The sequence below is a fragment of the Oncorhynchus gorbuscha genome, unplaced genomic scaffold (assembly GCF_021184085.1).
Source record: "Oncorhynchus gorbuscha isolate QuinsamMale2020 ecotype Even-year unplaced genomic scaffold, OgorEven_v1.0 Un_scaffold_1027, whole genome shotgun sequence".
Classification (NCBI taxonomy): Eukaryota; Metazoa; Chordata; class Actinopteri; order Salmoniformes; family Salmonidae; genus Oncorhynchus; species Oncorhynchus gorbuscha.
Genome location: NW_025745937.1, coordinates 223,989 through 229,988, shown reverse-complemented (window position 1 = coordinate 229,988; position 6,000 = coordinate 223,989). Strand labels below are relative to the sequence as shown.

Here is a 6,000-nt window from a genome sequence, read left to right as displayed (position 1 = left end):
GCATGTCACAAATAAAATCAGATTTTAAATAAATATATTTTTAATTTTACCCCTTTTTCTCCCAGTTTCGTGGTATCAATTGATTTTAGTACAGCGACATCGCTACAACTCCCGTCACGTACTCTGGAGAGACGAAGGTTGAGAGAGTCATCGTCCTCAATTACAACCCAACCAAGCTGCTGCTTCTTTAACACAGTGCGCATCCAACCGAGCCAGCCGCACCAATGTCGGAGGAAACACTGTGCATCCCGACAACCTTGGCTAGCGCACACTGCGCCCAGCCCGCCACAGGAGTCGCTGGTGTGCGATGGGACAAGGATATCCCTACCGGCAACCACTCCCCCTAACCCGAGGCGGCCTAGGTCAATTGTGCGTCGCCCCACCGGACCTCCGGTCCACGGCCCGGTTGCGACAGAGCCTGAGCGCGGACCAGAGTCTCTGGTGGCACAGCTGGCGCTGCAGTACAGCGCCCTTAACCACTGCGCCACCCGGGAGGCCACAATAAAATCAGATGTGATTATGGCATGATCCTATCTGCCATCCATGGCACCATAAGGTCGGTGCACTGCTTTGCTTTATCTTGGCCAGGTCGCAGTGGTTGACCTTTCATTTGTTACTAAATGACAGCAAAGTTTCAGACAACAACAGTTTGTATTCAATCAGATGTTTATTGTGTGGGGGAACATCTAGTCAAGGCATTAAGGCCTTCATAACAACCTCTACCTCAGCATCTCATTATACAACCTCTCCAGACCACAGCGTTCCCAGGACTAAATTAATGGACTGCTGTGTGTGTGTGTGTGTGTGTCTGCATCAGTCTGTGTCCCAGCGTCTCTCTCAGAAGGTGCTCTGTAGCAGACAGTGTGTGTGTGTGTGTGTGTGTGTGTGTGTGTGTGTGTGTGTGTGTGTGTGTGTGTGTGTGTGTGTGAGTCTGCATCAGTCTGTGTCCTAGCGTCTCTCTCCAGAAGGTGCTCTGTAGCATTGTGTGTGTGTGTGTGTGTGTGTGTGTGTGTGTGTGTGTGTGTGTGTGTGTGTGTGTGTGTGTGTGTGTGTGAGTCTGCATCAGTCTGTGTCTCAGCGTCTCTCAGAAGGTGCTCTGTAGCAGTGTGTGTGTGTGTGTGTGTGTGTGTGTGTGTGTGTGTGTGTGTGTGTGTGTGTGTGTGTGTGTGTGTGTGTGTGTGTGTGTGTGTGTGTGTGTGTGTGCATCAGTCTGTGTCCCAGCGTCTCTCAGAAGGTGCTCTTATAGCAGACAGTGTGTGTGTGTGTGTGTGTGTGTGTGTGTGTGTGTGTGTGTGTGTGTGTGTGTGTGTGTGTGTGTGTGTGTGTGTGTGTGTGTGTGTGTGTGTGTGTGTGTGTGTGTGTGTGTGTGTGAGTCTGCATCATGTCTGTGTCTCAGCGTCTCTCTCAGAAGGTGCTCTGTAGCAGACAGTGGCAGCCATACAGCCTGTGGGACATTCGTCCTGTGTTCTGAACCACTCCATCATGTGGGAGGTGTGCCCCACGTGACCACAACTCAGACAGAAGTTAAGAGGAACCTCGGACAGCCACGTGACAGATGGCACACTGGAAGGTGAAGCGCTTACACACAGCACACTGAGTCCCCCACGCACCTGGCTACGACAATGGCAGCAGTACACACCAAACTCTGAAGAGAGAGGGGAGGAGAGGGAGGAGAAGAAGGAGGAGAGGGGAGAGGAGGTGGTGGAGAGGGGGAGGAGGAGAGAGGAGGTGGTGGTGAAGGAGAGAGGGGTGGATGGAGAGAGGGGGAGGAGGAGAGGAGGAGGGAGGGAGAAGGAGGGAGGAGGAAGGAGAGGGAGGAGGAGGGGTGGGTGGAGGGAGAGGAGGAGGGAGAAGAAGGAGGGAGAGGAGGTGGTGGAGAGAGGGGGAGGAGAGAGGAGGTGGTGGTGAAGGTGGATGGAGAGAGGGAGGGAGAGAGGAGGAGGAGAGGGGTGGGTGGGAGAGAGGGAGAGAGAGGAGGAGAAGGAGAGGGAGAGAGGAGGTGGTGGAGAGAGGGGGAGGAGAGGAGGTGGTGGTGAAGGAGGGGTTGATGGAGGAGAGGGGAGGTGGTGGTGAAGGAGAGAGGGTGGTGGAGAGAGGGAGGAGGAGGAGGAGGTGGTGGTGAAGGAGAGGTGGATGGAGAGAGGGGGAGGAGGAGGGAGGGAGGGAGGAGAGAGGGGGTGGGGGGAGAGAGGAGAGGGAGAAGGAGGGGGAGAGGAGGTGGTGGAGAGAGGAGGTGGTGGTGAAGGAGAGAGGGTGGATGAAGAAGGAGAAGTTAGAGGAGAAGAAGGGGGAGGAGGAGGAGAGGAGTTGGATGGAGAGAGGGGGAGGAGGAGAGAGGGGTGTAAGATGGAGAGAGAGGGAGGGAGGGAGGGAGGAGGGGTGGATGGAGAGAAGGGAGGGAGGAGGAGAGGGGGGTAGATGGAGAGGAGAGGGAGGAGAGAGGGAGGTGGTGGTGAAGGGAGAGGGAGAGGAGGTGGTGGAGAGAGGGGTAGATGGAGGAGGGAGGAGGGAGGGAGGTGGTGGTGAAGGAGAGAGGGTTGATGGAGAGAGGGGGAGGAGGAGAGGGAGGGGAGAAGGAGGGGGAGAGGAGGTGGTGGAGAGGGGGGAGGAGAGAGAGGTGGTGGTGAAGGAGAGAGGGGAGGAGAAGGTGGTGGTGAAGGAGAGAGGGAGGAGGAGAGAGGAGGTGGATGGAGAGAGGGGAGGAGGAGAGGGAGTTGGTGGTGAAGGAGAGAGAGTGGATGGAGAGAGGGAGGAGGAGAGAGGGAGGAGAAGGGGAGGGAGAGGAGGTGGTGGAGAGAGGGGGAGGGAGGAGAGAGGGAGGTGGTGGTGAAGGAGGGTGGATGGAGAGAGGGGGAGGAGGAGAGAGGAGGGGAGAAGGAGAGGGAGAGGAGGTGGTGGAGAGAGGAGGTGGTGGTGAAGGAGGGTTGATGGAGGAGAGGGGGAGGAGGAGAGGGGGAGGAAAGGGAGAGGATGGTGGTGAAGGAGAGGGTGGATGAAGAAGGGGGAGAAGTTAGAGGAGAAGAAGGGAGGGGGAGGAGGAGAGGAGTTGGATGGAGAGAGGGGGAGGAGGAGGAGAGGGGGTAGATGGAGAGAGGAGGGAGGAGGAGAGAGGGGTGGATGGATGGAAAGGAGGAGGGAGGAGGTAGATGGAGTAGATGGAGAGGGAGGAGGAGAGGTGGATGGAGAAAGAGAGAGGAGGAGAGGGGTGGATGGAGAGAGAGGGAGGAGGAGGAGAGGGGTAGATGGAGAGAGAGAGAGGGAGGAGGAGGAGGTGGATGGAGAGAAGAGGGAGGGAGAGGAGAGGGGTGGATGGAGAGAAGAGGGAGGAGGAGGGAGAGGGGGTAGATGGAGAGAGGGGAGGAGGAGGGAGGAGAGAGGGGGTGGATGGAGAGAAGAGGGAGGAGGAGGAGGGAGGTAGATGGAGAGAGAGGAGAGGAGGAGGAGAGGGGAGGAAAGGGGAGAGGAGATGGTGGTGAAGGAGAGGGGTGGATGAAGAAAGGGGGAGAAGTTAGAGGAGAAAAGGAGGGAGGAGGAGGAGGAGTTGGATGGAGAGGGGGAGGAGGAGGAGGAGGGGGTAGATGGAGAGAGGAGGGAGGAGGAGGAGGAGGGGGTGGATGGAGAGAGAAGGGAGGAGGAGGAGAGGGGTAGATGGAGAGAGGAGGAGGAGGAGAGGGGTGGATGGAGAGAAGAGAGGAGGGGGGAGGATGGTGGATGGAGAGAAGAGGGAGGAGGAGGAGAGGGGGTAGATGGAGAGAGGAGGAGGAGAGGAGGGGGTGGATGGAGAGAAGAGGGAGGAGGAGGAGGGGTGGATGGAGAAGGAGGGAGGAGGAGGAGAGGGTAGATGGAGAGAGGAGGAGGAGGAGAGGGGTGGATGGAGAGAAAGAGGGAGGAGGAGGAGGAGGTAGATGGAGAGAGGAGAGGAGGAGGAGGGGGTAGATGGAGAGAAGGGAGGTGGTGGTGAAGAGAGAGGGGTGGATGGAGAGAGGGAGAAGTTAGAGGAGAAGAAGGAGGGAGGAGGAGAGTTGGATGGAGAGAGAGGGAGGAGGAGGAGAGAGGTAGATGGAGAGAGGAGGGAGGAAGAGGAGAGGGGTGGATGGAGAGAAGAGGGAGGAGGAGGAGGGGTAGATGGAGAGGAGAGGAGGTAGATGGATAAGGAGAGAAAGGAGGAGAGAGGGGTTGGATGGAGAGAAGAGGGAGGAGGAGGAGATGGGTAGATGGATAGAGGAGGGAGGGAGGAGAGAGGGGGGTAGATGGGAGAGGAGGAGGAAGAGGGGGTAGATGGGAGAGGAGGGAGGAGGAGGGGTAGATGGAGAGAGGAGGAGGAGGAGGGAGAGAGGGGTAGATGGGAGAGAGAGGGAGGAGAGGGGTAGATGGGAGAGAGGAGGAGGAGGAGGGGTAGATGGAGAGAGGAGGGAGGAGGGAGGGGGGGGTAGATGGGAGAGAGGGGAGGAGGGGAGGAGAGGGGAGTAGATGGGAGAAGAGGGGGAGGAGGAGGGGGGGTAGATGGGAGAGAGGAGGGAGGAGGAGGAGGAGGAAGGAGAGAGGAGGGAGGGAGGGAGGTAGATGGGAGAGAGGAGGAGGAGAGGGTGTAGATGGGAGAGAGGAGGAGGAGGAGAGGGGTAGATGGGAGAGGGAGCCAAATGGAGTCAGTAATAATGCCATCCTCTGGAGACTCACCCTGGTATACCATCTATCTAGGAGACTCACCATCTATCTAGGAGACTCACCTGGTATCCATCTATCTAGGAGACTCACCCTTGGTATACCATCTATCTAGGAGACTCACCATCTATCTAGGAGACTCACCATCTATCTAGGAGACTCACCATCTATCTAGGAGACTCGCCATCTATCTAGGAGACTCACCATCTATCTAGGAGACTCACCCTGGTATACCATCTATCTAGGAGACTCACCATCTATCCAGGAGACTCACCATCTATCTAGGAGACTCACCTGGTATACCATCTATCTAGGAGACTCACCTGGTATACCATCTATCTAGGAAACTCACCATCTATCTAGGAGACTCACCATCTATCTAGGAGACTCACCATCTATCTAGGAAACTCACCCTGGTATACCATGTATCTAGGAGACTCACCATCTATCTAGGAGACTCACCCTGGTATACTATCTATCTAGGAAACTCACCCTGGTATACCATCTATCTAGGAGACTCACCCTGGTATACCATGTATCTAGGAGACTCACCATCTATCTAGGAGACTCACCCTGGTATACCATCTATTTAGGAGACTCACCATCTATCTAGGAGACTCACCCTGGGATACCATCTATCTAGGAGACTCACCATCTATCTAGGAGACTCACCATCTATCTAGGAGACTCACCATCTATCTAGGAGACTCACCCTGGGATACCATCTATCTAGGAGACTCACCATCTATCTAGGAGACTCGCCATCTATCTAGGAGACTCGCCATCTATCTAGGAGACTCACCCTGGTATACCATCTATCTAGAGACTCACCATCTATCTAGGAGACTCACCATCTATCTAGAGACTCACCATCTATCTAGAGACTCACCCTGGTATACCATCTATCTAGGAGACTCACCCTGGTATACCATCTATCTAGGAGACTCACCATCTATCTAGGAGACTCACCATCTATCTAGGAGACTCACCATCTATCTAGGAGACTCACCCTGGTATACCATCTATCTAGGAGACTCACCATCTATCTAGGAGACTCACCATCTATCTAGGAGACTCACCATCTATCTAGGAGACTCACCTGGTATACCATCTATCTAGGAGACTCACCATCTATCTAGGAGACTCACCATCTATCTAGGAGACTCGCCATCTATCTAGGAGACTCACCCTGGTATACCATCTATCTAGGAGACTCACCATCTATCTAGGAGACTCACCATCTATCTAGGAGACTCACCATCTATCTAGGAGACTCACCCTGGTATACTATCTATCTAGGAAACTCACCCTGGTATACCATCTATCTAGGAGACTCAC

At 55.1% G+C, this 6,000-nt stretch overlaps 1 pseudogene; it reads right to left on the bottom strand.

Moving 5' to 3' along the window:
- Positions 1-1,404: 1,404 nt before the first annotated feature.
- The window catches only part of LOC124021030, an 84,422-nt pseudogene continuing 79,826 nt past the window's right edge, over positions 1,405-6,000 (bottom strand).